We start from the raw sequence: 17,258 nt of genomic DNA, 5'->3' as shown, positions 1-17,258 counted from the left end.
AGAACCTGGATTCATCCGAAAAATTACGTTTTGCCATTCGTGCACCCAGTTTCGTCGTCGAGTACACCATCGCAGGCGCTCGTGTCCGTGATGCAGCGTCAATGGTAACGGCAGCCACTGTCTCCGAGTTGATAGTCCATGGTGCTGCAAACGTCGTCGAACTGTTCGTGCGGATGGTTGTTGTCTTGCAAACGTCCCCATCTGTTGACTCCGGGATTGAGACGTGGCTGCACGATCCGTTACAGCCATGCGGATAACATGCCTGTCATCTCGACTGCTAGTGATACGAGGCCGTTGGGATCCAGCAGGCCGTTCCGTATTACCCTCCTGAACCCACCGATTCCATATGCTGCTAACAGTCATTGGATCTCGACCAACGCGACCAGCAGCGTCGCTATACGATAAACAGCAATCGCGATAGGCTACAATCCGACCTTTATCAAAGTCGGGAACGTGATGGTACACATTTCTCTTCAATGCATGAGGCATCACAACAACGTTTCATCAGGCAACGCCGGTCAATTGCTGTTTGTGTATGAGAAATCGGTTGGAAACTTTCCTCATCTCAGCACGTTGTAGGCGTAGCCACCGGCGCCTACCTTGTGTGAATGCTCTGTAAATCTAATCATTTGCATAGCGCAGCATCTTCTTCCTGTGGGTGCAATTTCGTGGCTGTAGCACGTCATCTTCGTGGTGTAGCAATTTTAATGGCCAGTAGTGTAATTCTCATTTTTAGGTGTTTATTGTTTACTGCAATAAAATTAACGTTAGCTGATCTCAGTAATGCATCCTGTTCGTGAAGTTATGCATGAGAGGCATTCAGTTAGCAAGAACGTGTTATGAATACTTTTTCTCACGTCTTCAAACATTTTTGCACGTCACAAACGTACAACTGCTGCCGACTTCATTTTATCTGACGTAGCATGCGTTTCAGTTTAAACGTTTTGCACCTGAAATGGAAAACATATTTGTTTTTCACGTTCTTGTTAGCCCAGCGTTTTTTCACCTGATCGAACTTCTAAGCAGAATGCATAGATGCCGAATAGTTTTTACAAGCACAGCATGAGACTGTACCGTAACTGTAAATAGTATTATGGGTGTGCATTACTGATGCAGTAAGGACCCAATTGTACAAAAAAGGTGCACCAGAGTATTTTTCGCAGTACCATCTCGTATTTTTGCCTCAGTGGCAGAGGCTTTTCGCCAGTGGCCTTGCCGCAGTGGTAACACCGTTTCCCGTCAGATCACCGAAATTAAGCGCTGTCGGAGTGGGCTAGCACTTGAACTGGAGACCATCTAGTTGCCTAGTGCTGTTGGCAAGCGCGGTGCAAGTGCCGTTCCGGTCGAAATGCCGGCTGTAGCGTTTCTTCAGACCACTTCCGCCATCAGTCTAATATCCTTACTCTGAACTAAAACACTCATCTAACGAAGTCGCCATACGTGATTTAATTCGACTGCATTCCATTATCCTCGTTTTGCTATTGTTGGTGTTCATATTATATCCTCCTTTCAAAAGGACGATTCCAATCCGTTCAACTGATCTTCCAAGTCCTTTGCTGTATCTGAAAAAATTGCATTGTCATCGCCAAAACTGAAAGTTTTTGTTTCTCCTCCCTGGACTTTAATTCCTGATCCAAATTTTTCTGTTGCTTCCTTTACTGCTTGCTCAATAGACAGATTGCGTAACATTGGGGAAAGGCTACAACCCTGTCTCACTACCTTTTTAACCACTGCTTCCCTTTCGTGCCCCTCGACTCTTATAACTGCCATCTGGTTTCGGTACAAACTGTAAGTAGCCTTTCAGTCCCTGTATTTTACCCTACCACCTTTAGAATTTGAAACAGAGTATTCCAGCAAACATTGTCAAAAGCTTTCTCTATCTAAGGCCAGAAATTCCATAAACATTGGTCTATCTTTCCTTAACCTGTCTTCCATGAGAAGTTGTGGGGTCAGTATTGCCTCGTATGTTCATACATTCCTTCGGAATCCAAAATGATCTTCCCAGGGGTCGACTTCTACCTGCATTTGCATTCTTCTGTAAAGCGTTCGTATTCGTATCTTCCAACCGTAAAGTATTAAAGTGATAGTGCGGTAATTTTCACACCTTTAAATCCTGCTTTCCTTGGAGTTGGAATTACTATATTCTTCTTGACGTTTGTGGGTATTTCACCTTTCTCATACATCTTGCTCGCCAAATGGAAGAGTTTTGTCATGGCTGGCTTTCCCAAGGCTATCAATAGCTCCAACGGAATGTCTTCTATTCCCTGGGCCTTCTTTCGGCTCAAGTCATTCAGTGCTTTGTCGAATTCTTCACGCAGCATCATATCTCCCTTCTCATCTTCATCTACATCCTGTTCCATTTCCATAACGTTGCCCTGAAATACATCTCTCTTATATAGTCTCTCTACTTATTCCTTCCACCTTTCTGCATTCCCTTCTTTGCTTAGGACAGGTTTTCCACCTGAGCTCTTGCTATTCATACAGGTGGCCTCTTTAATTTGCCTTTATGCGACATCTATCTTGCCACTAGTGATATATACTTCTACATCCTTACACTTGTCCTCTAGCTATTACTGCTTAGCCATTTTGCATTTCATGTCGATCTCACTTTTTAGACATTTGAATTTCCTTTCATCTATCTCATTTCATTTATGTATTTTCTCCTTTCATCGATTAAATTCAATATCTCTTGAGTTACCCAAGGATTTCCAATAACCCTCGTCTTTTTACCTGCTTGGTCCTCTGCTGCCTTCACTATTTCATCTCTCAATGCTGCCCATTCTTTTTATACTGTGTTCCTTTCCCCTGTTTTCGTCAGTCATTCCATAATACCACCTTTGAAAATTTTTACAACTTCCGGTTCTTTCAGTTTCTTAAGTTTTAATCTGCATTTTATAAGCAATAAATTATGGTCAGAGTCCACATCTGCCGGTGGAAATGTCTTACAATTTAATACCCACTTCCGCCATTTCTGTTTTACTATCATATAATCAATCTGAAACCTCCCGGTGTCTCCAGGTCTCTTCCACGTGTACAACTTTCTTTCATGATTCTTAAACCAAGTGATAGCTATGATTAAATTATGCTCTGTGGAAAATTCTACCAGGCTCCTTCCTCTTTCGTTCCTTTCCCCCGATCCATATTCATCTACTACTTTTCTCCTCTCTTCCTTTTCCTATATCGAATTCCAGCCCACGGTGTATATTAAATTTTAGTCACCCTTAACGATCTGAATTATTTCCTTTATCTCATCAAACATTTCCTCAATCTGCTGCGGAGCTAGTTGGCATATAAACTTGTAGTATTGTGGTAGGTGTGGGCTTCGTGTCTAATTTGGCTACAATAATGCGTTTACTATGATGTACATAGTACCTTGCCAGCGTTCCTATTTTGTTAATAATTATTTCACCTACTCTTGCATTGCCCCCATTTGATTTTGTATTCGTAGCCCGGTATTCAAACGACCAGAAGTCCTGTTCCTCCCGCCACCGAATTTCACTGATTTCCACTGTATCTAGATTTAAACTCTCCATTTCTCTTTTTAAATTATCTAACCTACCTGCCCGATTGAGCGATCTAACATTCCACTAAGGTTTTTGTTTCTCCTGATGACAACACCCTCCTGAGTAGTCCGTGGCCAGAGATCCGAATGCGGGACATTTTATCTCCAGAAAATTTCATCCAAGAGGATTCCATCATCATTTAACCATGCTGTAGAGTTTTATGTCCTTGGGAAAAATTACGGCTGTAGTGTCCCCTTGCTTTCAGTTGTTCGTAGTACCAGAACAGCAAGGCTGTTTTGTTTGACGTTACAAGACCAGTTCAGTCAATCATCCAGAATGTTGCCCCTGCAACTACTGAAAATGCTGCTGCCCCTCTTCAGGAACCAAACGTTTGTCTGGCCTGTCAACAGATATCCGTCCGTTGTGGTTGCACCTACGGTACGGCTATCTATATCGCTGAGGCACACAAGCTTCTCCACTAAATGCATGGTCCATGGTCTTTGGGGGGCAGGGGATGCAAGAGTATCCAGGACTAACTTAAGAGTTGTGGCTATAAGGTAATTAATAAAATATAAATTGATGAGGGCTTAATAATACCTTTAATTTTTTCATTCTAATATGTTTTTCACCACACCCTACATATTTACTTGCCAACGGCCTTGCCGCAGTGGTACCACCGGTTCCTTTCAGATCACCGAAGTTAAGCGCTGTCGGGCTGAGCTAGCACTTGAATGGGTGACCATCCGGTCTGCCGAGCGCTGTTGGCAAGCGGGGTGCATTCAGCCCTTGTGAGGCAAACTGAGGAGCTACTTGACTGAGAAGTAGCGGCTTCGGTCTCGGAAACTCGCATAAGGCTGGGAGAGCGGTGTGCTGACCTCGTGTACCTCCATATCCGCATCCCGTGACGCCTGTGGGCTGAGGATGACACGACGGCCGGTCGGTCCGTTGGATCTTCATGGCTTGTCCGGGCGGAGTTTAGTTTAGTTTTTTACCTATTTACTTACTTCGCAATTCCATATATTTACAAAGTAATTACGAATACTGCGCATGTTTAGCACTGTTTATTCATATTTATAAATTATAGAGTACAGCAATCAGTCGTCCTTTTTTAGATTTTATTACTCAAACCCAGATTTCGGCTAATAGCTAGCCGTTCTCAGTGCACTATTTTCTATTCTCAATGTATGTAAGTCCCTGTTGTAAGGGCGCCAGTCACAGTTCTTTGAATTTTGATAGATTTTTAGCTCTGCATGGTCATTTAGTAGCCGCAGTGCTTCGTATCATGTTCTTTTCCTGAATTAACCCATGACTTATCTCACTGGCTCCGAACGTTTTTGTCGTCGTTTACCTTATCAGTAACCATCTGGCCAGTTGTTATAGGTCAATATTGTCCTGTAACCTCATTTTACTTCTCATGATACAGTCATAACATTTATTGTATGCTTTCTGCATCATTTGTGGATATTGCTGTCGTTGGCATTTAGTACTGTGTTACACAGCCATATCCACTGCTGCAGGTCTGAAGACAAGCAGAAAACCTAACAGTGGGGTTGTGGTCTAATCCTGAACCTTCTCTCGAAACTGTGTGAAATGTTTTTGTTTCATATAGCCACACAACAAGAAGTATATGATTTTGGTGCATGAAACGATGTGAATCGTTTGTAATCACATTGATGCTTACAAGTGGCTGGACTTTTGGGCTGTTGTATTGTTTTCCATGCTACATCTGTGGCGACGTGTTACATAGAAGATATCTCAATATTGTCCGATAATGAGTAAAAAGTCCAAATTATCAAATAGCTAGCAATTCTGAAAATTATAGACATCAATACGGTAGTGTTATCATTTGACTTCCTATATCGCTCCATATAAATCCTCACTGATGCTCCCTAATGTTACGAAACTGATAATTTTTTATCGATAAATTATGAGTATGTCTTGATTAATTATCCTCCGTTCTCTTTAATTCGGCCAGTATTTTTTAATCATATTAATGTGACCTAAGTTGATAACAGCTATTGTATCGATCGTATTTCTTCATTTTTGCCCCACAGTTTATTCTTGGTCTCAGACACCTTCCTTCTTCAACCTACACTCCAATGAAGTGGGGGGATTTTTCTATGATAATGATATCATTCAACGTACGGCTCACGAAAGCTTCCATTAAAAATAGGCTGATAATTATGAAAACAAAATTTCAACGAGTCACCAACTCGTTATCTCTTAAAAATATCTTAGCAATTGTACACAGTGTTTATATCTCGTGAATTCAGGAAAAGAATCGGCTATGGTCTGAAACGTGCTTGTTTTCATAACTCGTATCCACATGTGTGGAGATACAGATTTATCTCAGAGTTTCCTTTCACTTAACCACGTGAAAGCTTTCTCCTCGAGGTTTCGTACGTAAACAGAAGAAGTGCTAAGAAAACAAGAAAGAGCGGAAGTCTGGAGAACACCTGAGTAAAAGAACACCTGAGTACATGCCCACGAATCCGAGGGTGTGTTCCATTTAGATAACTCACGTTTGGGGCCTGTCATATAGACCCAAGGCAGACAAAAGCATCAGACAAAATCACAATATTTACGCAGAGAGTACTGCTACTAAAGTACAAGAAATTCTAACGTGTGAAGATACTATTTAGTCGTGGGAAGTAAGAGACTAATGTCGAAGAAGATAACCAAGCTATGATGCAACTGTGTAATGTGATAGTAAGGGAGCAACGTCATCAGTTACCATCACTAGCATTTCTCGTCTTTCAAGAGGTATCTCTTGGCGGTATTGTAGAATATCTAACACTTAGGCACAAGTAGCAAGTTTGTTTCCTCATTACAGTCACCACATACTACAAAATATCAAAAAAGCAGTACGGTGAGTACAAAAGATATGTTATTGGAAAACGGAACTTGGTAGTGATGGGTGCTTCCTCTAATAATGATTATGAAACTTGTTTAACATCTCTCTTTCGGATCGTTTTCACGTTTAACGCCAACGCGCTGTAACGGTAATTTATTACAATGAAAGGTGTGTAACCTGTGTGATCAGCTTAAAATTTGTATCTTTCTTTGAGCCATGGCAGCGAGGCGTGGATGATTAAATATGATGCTAGAGTAATGGAAGTCTTATGAGTTAATTTTCTGAAAAAAATAGTATTCTCATTAATGGGAAAATAAAGGTGAAACGACAGGAATAACCAACTACCATGCGATAGAAAGAGGAAAGAAATATTCAAGTGTAGGTCCCTAAATTAGTGTTGCATGGAAAGCTGGAAGAAAGAACTGTTATTCATCACAATAAAAATATTGAAAACGAAAATTGTGTATTAGAAATTAAGATCTCACTTATAATTAATGTACATTGAGGCGACAGAAGTCATTGGATAGTGATATGCACATATGCAGATTGCAATAGCATCGCGTATACAAGTTATAAAAGTGTGACCCATTGGCGAAGCTGTCATTTGTAGTTGGGTGATTCATGTGCAACGTTTTCCGACGTGATTATGGACGCACGATACGAATTAACAGACTCTGTACGCGGAATGGTAGTTGGAGCTAGATGCATGGAACATCCTGTTTTGGAAATCGTTAGGGAATTCAACATTCCTATATCCAAAATAATAAGAGTGTGCTGAAACTACCAAATTTCAGGCATTACGTCTCACCACAGGGGACCCAGTGGCTGACGGGCTTCACTTAACGAGCGAGAGCATCAGAGTTTGCGTAGAGTTGTCAGTGCTAACAGACAAGCAACACTGTGTGAAATAAAGAAAAAAATCAATGTGAGACGTACAACAAAAGTACCCATTAGGACAGTGTTGCGAAGGTTCGTGTTGATGGCCTGTGGCAGCAGACGGCCGACACGAGTGCCTTTGCTGACAACAATCTCGCCTAAAAGAGGCATGCAGTTTTCATCCAAATGTTCCTGAATTTCTTTAGCCATACGTATTTTCTGAGCTGTTCTTGAATTTCTTTAACCATGTGGGTTTTCAAGAGGTGTAATATAACTTTGGACTGAGACAGACCTTCATCAACTTCATATATAACTTCCATATTTCCTTTTGATGATTAAAACTTACTTAGCGCAACCATTCTTACACGCATCACGAAGAGAAGTGATTAGTTTCATTAGCTTTTATGGATGAATTGCACTTAGCGTGATTTTTTTAACAGGTATTGCTTGTAGGTACATTGCCAAAGTGTGATTTATTTTCAAAAGCACATTGAGCTATGTGACCTATTACAGGTACTGCTGCAAAACGGGCAGACATCCATTTTTGCAGGTAATGTTTTAATTTTAATGCTCTGATGAAAACTTTACTAGTGTGTTTAGGGAGTACTGACCATTTATATATTTCTGCGTTGTTCCGAAGTAGTAATGACACCAAAGTTCACCTTAATACGGTTACATTTAGAAAAGCTTCATTTTTGAGACGTGTGTTGTTGAATGGTGTTTTCTACCACCGTCATCAGATCAATAACTGTTGTTATTAAAGGTATGTTTACAGTCCAACGTAGTAAAGTATCACAGAATAGGCAAACAGATAGTGTGTTATCCAGTCCTACCTGCAGGACATGAATTTCGCATAACACAGTAAGAGAACAGCAGTCTGTAATAAGATTTTGTATGAAGAAGTAGCAGTCACGACATTTTCATTCGCAGTTGCTCGGTAATTTCACGTACTGCATTTAGAGCATTGCATCTGGATGATTAGGAGTTATTATATTTTAGAGAGTTGTAGAGCCACATTTTATTTAAAAATTTGCAGCACAGAGCATTCCACAGAAGTATCAGCCAAGAGATTACGTTACCACCGTAATTAGGAAACTACGCATAAGCGTTACACTTGTAAGTAGGCTGTTTATGTTTTTATGTTGGTAACGTCACGTAGGGTTCTGTATTAAAATCACTGGCTGTGCTGTGTGCAGTCTGTGGCTGGTTGGCATTGTTGGAATACTCGCTATTGTAGAGTTGGGCAGTTGGATGTGAACAGCGCGTAGCATTGTGCAGTTGGAGGTGAGCCGCCAGCAATGGTAGATGTGGGGAGAGAAATGGCAGAATTTTGATAGCGGACGATCTGGACGTGTGTCCGTCAGAAAAAGGAAATTTATTAGACTAGATGTCATGAACTGATATATATATATATATATATATATATATATATATATATATATATATATATATAATGATTTTTGAACACTATTAAGGTAAATACATTGTTTGTTCTCTATCAAAATCTTTCATTTGCTAACTATGCCTATAGTAGTTAGTGCCTTCAGTAGTTAGAATCTTTCATTTAGCTGGCAGTATTGGCGCTCGCTGCATTGCAGTAGTTTGAGTAACGAAGATTTTTTTGAGGTAAGTGATTCATGTAAGGTATAGGTTATTGATAGTCAGGGCCATTCTTTTGTAGGGATTTAAAAGTCAGATTGCGTTGTGCTAAAAGAAATATTGTGTGTCAGTTTAGTGTTGATCAGAATAAGTAAAGAGAGAAATGTCTGAGTACGTTCTGTTTTGCTCAACTGTTTGAAAATCAAATAACGTAGAGGTTTACCAGCACAGTAATACATAATTTTCCAAAGGGGACGTTTCACACTTTTATACATTACACACTAATTGTGCGTTTACAAAGTGATAGGAAGAAAAAATGGTTACGTTTTCAGGTGTTTCAGGGTTGTTAAGGATGCTAAATTTACTTCAGAGTGCTGCTACTTCAGTCAGCAACATGACTCTACTCCCGTTGGACGTCGATCTGAAATGAGGTTAGATGACAGGTACTGATATATTAGTGCCTAATGCTTCAAGGCTATGCAAGTGTTCATCAGCCATACTGACTTGATGTGATGGCGTCTTAGTCTCTTACGTGACCTGTGACCAGTAGGCTTCAATGGGCGAGAGATGTGGAGATGTGTCAGATGTGCTAACCAGGGCAACAATCGAACACAGGCTGTATTTTAGTAGGTTAGGATAACACCGGAAAAATGTGGTCTAATGTCACCCCGATGGCAGGAGACAGCCAATGGCCTTAACACGTCAGTCTTGGCTGATCTACTCCAAATCGTTTGATCTGGTTTCCATACCACTTTAGTGGCGTAATAATGAATTATATTTTGTACTGCAGCCTATTGCCAGTGGAGAAACTCATGAGCGCAGTTTCTGTTCAAGGTTGTGAGTACCATATTACGTGAAACAATCATCACCGTTTTTCCTCATATTAAACTTTCATTATCACTATAACGAATATTCGAGGCACTTTTATCACTAAAAGATTCATTAAACAATAGCTAACGAAATTTTAGTAACACGTTATACTGCCAATTGTATATGACTTACGGCTGGCTACAGCAGACGCCTTCCAACTTAACATGGTGGCAGAATCAATCATCCTGAAAACTGTATCGGGCCCTTTCACCCGTGCAAGCTGTAGTTCATCAATGTTCAGCTATAACCACTGATGTTCATTAAACTACTTACTCATGATACCATGTTCTTAACATCATTATTTTAACAAAATTATTGGAAAGGTGATATCCTAGTATGACTATAGTTCCAGTAAGGTCAACTTATGTTTTCATTGTGTTAATTATAAATTCTTCAGATTTAGCTTAATCCATCATATCACTAAATTTCATACTCTTTTTTAATATACACTTCAGATAGGGTTATTACTTTCCTTATACTCAGACTGTAGACACCGTTTTTACCATTCGCCGTATGTGGTAGCGCTAAAACGCTTGTCACTTTTGTATACAGGTAGGTAGGTCAGTTCATTGGAATTTGACGATTCTTCTGCACGCCTCCTCCATGCAGTTGCAATATCAGTGGTTAGCAATTTAGGTTGTTGCTTGGTTAAGTTTCGAACACAGTAAGTAGTGCAGACTTTCAGACTACCGTTTCACTACACGTACACGACGTTAATATGGTTTTTGTATTTGCAAGTAACTTTAGAAACGAAATTTCCTGGATAACGGAGTGAATCAGCGCTTGCGCAGGAGGTAACTTTTGTTGACAAATGCATGACGCTGAGAAGCGATGTTTCATTATCTTTTGTACAAAGTTGGCTTTCACAGATAACGGAGCAAATATACACACCAGTTAACCGGATGATTTACCCCTAGTCCTATTATAGCAATCATATAGGTATAGACTGATTCTCAACTTGCTGCAGTCTGTGCATTACATCTCAGATACGATCACGATGCAGGTATAACACAACGCTCGTTGTAAGTCCTGTATGGCTAATACTTAAATTTACTTCACCTTTTCTTTGGGAAAATGAAGGTAATATAGCGACATATTTTGACGAGTACTTATCCATTCCGTACAAGAAATGTAAATGGGAGATAGATGTTAACTAAGAGATGATAATTTAGCTCTGACATTAGTAAATAGCATAAAATATCAAAAAATAAATTTTCTGTTTTTTATTTCCTGATACTTATCATTATCCTACATTCTACCCTAATAAGAAGAGCTACTTACACATGCTACAATGTTGTCTGTCAGTGTCTCTTTTACGCAACTATAACTGATGGACCACAGGACGATTCCATGCTCTCTGACGGTAGTTGGACGGCTACTTTAAAGTTCTGCGATCCATAGTTCTGGCTACGAATACTGGCAGTACATGTAAACCTAACGGGATACGCGGGAGAACTGCTACGGGTAGCCAAATAGCAAAGGGACCCACTAATTGCCCCTGTCTGGGAGACTCCGAGCAGAAATGTTTGCCAATTTGGCAACAGGGCAGCCCCAAGCCGGGGTCCACCAGACTGCGCACATAGTGGGGTAAATGTACACTAAAGGCTATTAAATAGCGTAAATGTGTATTTTGTACGTAGTTCAATAAAATTTTGGTTGGTCCTCTACTAGTTTTTCATATAATTAATGAATACTAAATCCCCCAGAATATGATTTCAGCATTTTGGTCCTTTTTACGTCCTAGCTAGTCGTGCAGCTTTAAGTCACGTGTATATTACTGTTCATCATTAACCTGACTTCATTAGAGCATTATTTTGGAGATATGTCGTATACTTTGTCAGTTTCAACCAGTTAGAAATAGAGGTCTTGTCAACTGAAACCTGTTAATCAGTTGCAGTTGATAAAATAATTAATTATTTATCTTAATCAAACCACATTACAGTGTAGCTTCATCAGAATACAGAGTGTTTAGCTTTCACATCGAAACTAAAAGCTTACCTTTGCACCAACTGCATGTTGCTGAGTACTATTTCTGCATCCTCCTCGTCAGGCTGGGATAGCTATGAGATAGGATAGACAGAGGAAAGACGGATGATCCAAAGGAGAGCAGAGAGTTTCGTTACAGGTTCCTTTATAAGCGCGAAATCATCACGAAGATGCTGAGCCAACACCAGTGTAAGGCACAACACAACGGTGTCGCTTACTGCGAAACTACAGAGACTGTAGGATCCTGAAACAGCCAATTAAAATTTTGTTTTGTATCGAGAAACTGCCATAAACGTAAAATTACGTGTATTCGGATTCACAGTGAGGTTTTCGAAAAATGATTTATCCCCGCCCCCCCCCCCCCCCCCCCAATCATTCTTGAATGAAAAGAAAAAGGGGAAAGTGACGTTGGTACACATATTACTCGACGCGTCACACTGTAAAACGGCTTGCAGACTGTAGATGTTCATGTAAATTATAGTGTGGCTGATGGCACACTGCGACGTAAGAGGAAATAAGACTGCCGTCACCATTGTGAAGGAGAGAAAAAAATACGGCCAGGTTTCACATGATGACACACTGTAGCAGCGTGGTTACAATTTATAGCCAGGTAGGATAGGGAACTGAATATCTTTTCATACCAGAATACGTAAATTGTGTCGAACATTATATGACGAACGCGAAATGACTGTAACGAATGTCTATGGAACTTTTTGTGAAAATGTTTCACTTTCGCATTAATCAGGGGGGGTTCGTACATAACCTTCGTCAGTCAAAAATGATAGTCACCTCTGTGCAACTGCGCGCAGTATAGAAAACTGATCATTTCAGCGACAAGCAACAACGCATATACTGCAGCGTGTACTAGAAGTTCATCACTATATACACTCTAATGTGAAAAGGTATCAATAAAATATGTTGTGAAATGTCAGATTTACCTTCCAGCCACTGGGAAAATAGTTGACTAATGCTAAGTTTTTCCACCTGAACTTAAACAAAATAATACTGTATTCAAATTGCTACGAATGAATGTTCCACATCGACATTTGCTGCTGGAAATGTGATGTATTTTAGAATATAGTACTGAAACGTCTATCTTGTATAATCTGTTACAGTTAAATTGTCAAGAGAAGAATCTATAAAATCCAACAAATGAAAGAGGCAAAACGGACTTTTTAGGGATCATCAGCCTTCTGACTGGTTTGCTGCGGTCCGCAATTCCTCTCCAGTGCCTATCTCTTCCTCTCAGAGTAGCACTTGCAACCGACGTTCGCAACTATTTGCTGGATGTATTTCAATCTCTGTCTTCCTCTACAGTTTTTAATCTCTACAGCTGCCTCCAGCACCAAAGAAGTTATTACCACATTTCTTAACAAATGTCCTATCATATTGCCTGTTTTTTTCTTTTTCGTCAGTTTTTACCGCCTAGTTCGTTCTGAGCCGAAGAACCTCATTTATTACCTTATCAGTCCACCTAATTTTCAACAATCTTCTGTACCACTACATCTCAAAAGCTTCGATTCTCTAGTGTTCCGGTTTCCGCGCAGTTCATGTTTCACTACATACAATGCTGTGCTCTAAACGCACATTCCCAAAAATTTGTTCCTCACATTAAGGTCTATGCTTGTTACCAATAGACTTCTGTTGGCTAGGAATATCCTTTTTGCCAGTGCTAGTCTGCTTTTTATGTTCTTGATCCGACCGTCATCTACTTCGTGATCACCAACTCTGATGTTAAGTTTCTCCGTGTAGTCATTTCAGATACTTCTCATTACTTTCGTCTTCTCCCTATTTACTCTCATTCCATATAATGTATTCATTAGACTCTTCATTCCATTCAGCAGCTCCTGTACTTCTTGTTCTTTTTCACAGAGGATAGAAAATGCCATCAGTAAATGTTATAACTGATATCCCTTCATATTGAATCTTAAAACCCACTCTTGAACCTTTCTTTTAATTCCGTCGTTGTTTCTTGTATGTATAGATCGAACAGTACGGGTGAAAGACTACATCCCTTGCTAACACCTTTTCTAATCCGAGCACTTCGTTCTTGGTCTTATTGTCATTATTCCCTCTCTGTTCTTGTACATGTTGCTTATTACCGGTCTTTCCTTGTGGCTTAGCACAACAGTTCTCAGAATTCGAACATCTTGCTGAATTTTACATTGTCGAACGCTTTTTACAGGTTGTCTAACGCTTTTTACAGGTTTACAAATTCTATGAAAGTGTCTTGATCTTTCTTATCAACCACAACGTACTTTCCGTCTAGGGCCTTTACTTTCCTAAAGCCGAATTGATCATCAGTTTCTTTTTTTCATTCATCTGTGTATTAATCTTGTCAGCAAGTTGGATGCATGAGCTGTTAAGGTGACTGTGCGATAATTCTCGCAATTGTCAACTCTGCCTATTTCGAGTGAATTATGTTCTGCCGAAAGTCTATATTTCCAGTGCCATACATTCCACTCACCAACGTAAATAGTTGTTTTTTTTTGCCACTTCACCCAATGATTTTTGAAATTTTGTTAGAATGTTATCTATCTCTTCTGCTTTATTTGATATTAAGTCTTCCAGAGCTCTTTTAAATCCTTATTCTAATACTGGATGCTCTACCTCCACCCTGTCGACTCCTATTTCTTCTTCTGTCACGTTATCGGATATGTCTGCTCCTCATAGACGCCATCATGTACTCCTTCGACTTAATCGCTCTTTTCTCTACAACAAAGCTTGGAATTCCCATGGCATCGTTAATGTTAACGCCCTTGCTTTTAATTTCATCGAAGGTTATTTTAACTTTTCTATATGCTGAGTCGTTCTTTTCGACAGTCATTTCTGTTTCGATTTCTTCACATTTTTCATCCAGCCACTCAGTGTTAGCTTCCCTACATTTTCATTCCTAAGTGATTTGTATTTCTGTATCTTAAATGTCGTCCTGTTGCACATATTTTCTTACTAGTTACCTTGCTATAAGCTACGTTTTCTTCCCAACTTCTGTGATTGCCCTTTGCAGAGATGCTCATTCCTCTTTAACTGAATTGCTTGCCAAACTGTTCATTATTTCAGACAACTTCTATTAAATCTCTTCGTTCCTTAGTATCTGGGTATCGTATATCTTTGCTCATTGATTCTTCCTGATTACTCTCTTAAATTTCAGCCCACTCATCATTATTACCAAACTGTGATCTGACTCTATATTTGCCCCAGCAACGCCTTACACTCCAAATGATTTCGCAATATCTGCCTGATTATGATGCAATCTAACTGGAATCCTCCAGTATCTCCTGGCTTTTACGCAGTATACCTCCTCCTCCATTGATTCACTGTTACTGATATTTAATGAAGAACTCAACTAGTCTTTCACCTCTCCCATTCCTACGACCAAGCTCAAATTCTCCCGTAACCCTTTCTTTTACTTCCTCCCATACAACCGCACTCCAGTCCCCCATGATTATTGCACTTCCTTCTCTATTTACGTACTGTATTACCCGTTCAATATCCTAGCATACTTCCTCTCTCCCTCTTCATACCTCTTCTACCTACGTCGGCATGTATACCTGACGTATTGTTGTTGGTGTTGGTTTACTGTCGATCTTGATGAGAACAACCTATCACAGAACTGTTCACTATCACTTACTCTCTGCCCTACTTTCTTATTCATAACGACACCTACTCCGGGCGCACAATTTTCCGCTGCTGTTGATATTATCCTACACTCGCCTAACAAGGAATGTTTACCTTCTTTCCATTTCATTTCACTGATCCCCACTATATATAGATTGATCCTGTGCATTACCAAAGTGATAAGCACTATTTTGCTTTTGTTCTACAAATTAATTTGTTGTGTTAGCCGGTTTTCGGCTTACAAGGCAATCATCGGACATTTACTGATTGCCACCATAGAAGTTACAATGTTTGTAAACAGCATTGGAAAAGAAGTTAAACATCTATACTGAAACACAAACCCACAGTAAATGACATGTTTGACAGCGTAGTGGTAATGTAATGTAAAAAGTAAAAAACTAAAGGGAGTAACCAGGAAAAAAATCTTAAACAAAAATTGGAAAAGCATACTTACGTAACAGTGTATAATAATAAACGAAACCCGTAAAACAGGTACATGACAAGGCTGCTTAAAGAGGTATAAAATGTGGGGAGTGACACACAAACCAATTAAAGGAACAAATTTTCAATTCTGGCTACAGAATATATGAAGATCTTAAGTAATACCAATAAGATAAACATAAAAGAATAAAGGCAGGAAAATGGAGGAGTGTGAGGGACAGACAGTAAATGCCATCTCTTAGACTGTGTTAATACTACATTTTAAAAAGTAAAGATTTGATCAGTACAGAAATATAAAGGGACCAAACAGGAAAAACGTCAATACTATACTCAAAAACTGTGCCTATATAAGAGATTGCATTAAATAAGCGAAGCAAGTAAAATAAAAATAGTACTTTCGAGACAACTTCAAGAGATATTAAACATGTAAACTAATACAAGTACCATTTAAAAGAAAACTATATGGATTACATAGGCATTTTTAATAACATAACAGAACTCAATGAATACAGGAAAATGTAGCGTACGAAGGAACAGACAGTGTGAAAAGTAATGAAAAACTGAGAGTATTACGTGACGTTTAGAAGAGGGAAAGGTATTAAGCTGTGTCTGGTCATTTAAGATTAGATCTGGACTGTGAGCTTTATGTTCGTTAACTTCCAGAGCTCTGCATTAGCCTTTGTCAGATTTTGTATATTCCCTACCATGTTGAAATTTCTGACGTTCCACGCACTGACTCGTAGAACGTTATCCAGTCGTTGGTTATTGAATATTTTTCTCTTGGTCACCTCCTCCTCGGCAGTCCGCTCCCAGAGATCGGAATGATGACTAGATTGAATTATTTTTCCAATGGAGATTTCATCATGCCAGTTTTTCCGTTACGGGACGTATCTCCCGTGGATACGTATTATGTGTAACGTCCATGGCTTTCTGAATTCTTTGATCGTTGCTTATTCTTCCGCCACATAGGAGCAGTTACCCACCGCAACGGTGAGAGGACCATTGTCCACTTCTCTGGCATACCTGACAAGGCCGTTGGAAGAACGATGGTGACTTCTTACGGCTTAAGTCTTCGACCGCCATTGCTGATGATATGTTTTCGAAATTTAATAAGTGGCGAGATTCGAACTTGGTACCGAAGGCGTTTTGATTACTAGACAATGACGCTACCCATAGACCACGTTTACAACACCTATACAGTGACTACAAAAGTTGAGAGGATGTGTGACATGGTAAAGCAGGAATGACTTGAGGAGAACTACAAAACCATACATGCATGTTAGAATATGGGATACACAGATACCGCTTATGGGAAATTAAAGAAACCTTTGGATAAAAGCAATACACGTATGTAACATCAAGTGGTTACATGGGATGTGTGCCGTGCGGAGAAGGTATGGCTGAAATTTGAAAGAATTATTCAGAAGAGCTATAACAAAGAAAACGAACTTGAAGATAATATTATGGAAAGGGTCGAGGAATTACACTGAAGCCCCAAAGGAACTGGTATA

The sequence above is a fragment of the Schistocerca serialis genome, chromosome 8 (genome assembly GCF_023864345.2).
Source record: "Schistocerca serialis cubense isolate TAMUIC-IGC-003099 chromosome 8, iqSchSeri2.2, whole genome shotgun sequence".
Classification (NCBI taxonomy): Eukaryota; Metazoa; Arthropoda; class Insecta; order Orthoptera; family Acrididae; genus Schistocerca; species Schistocerca serialis.
Note: the sequence above shows the minus strand (reverse complement) of the source record.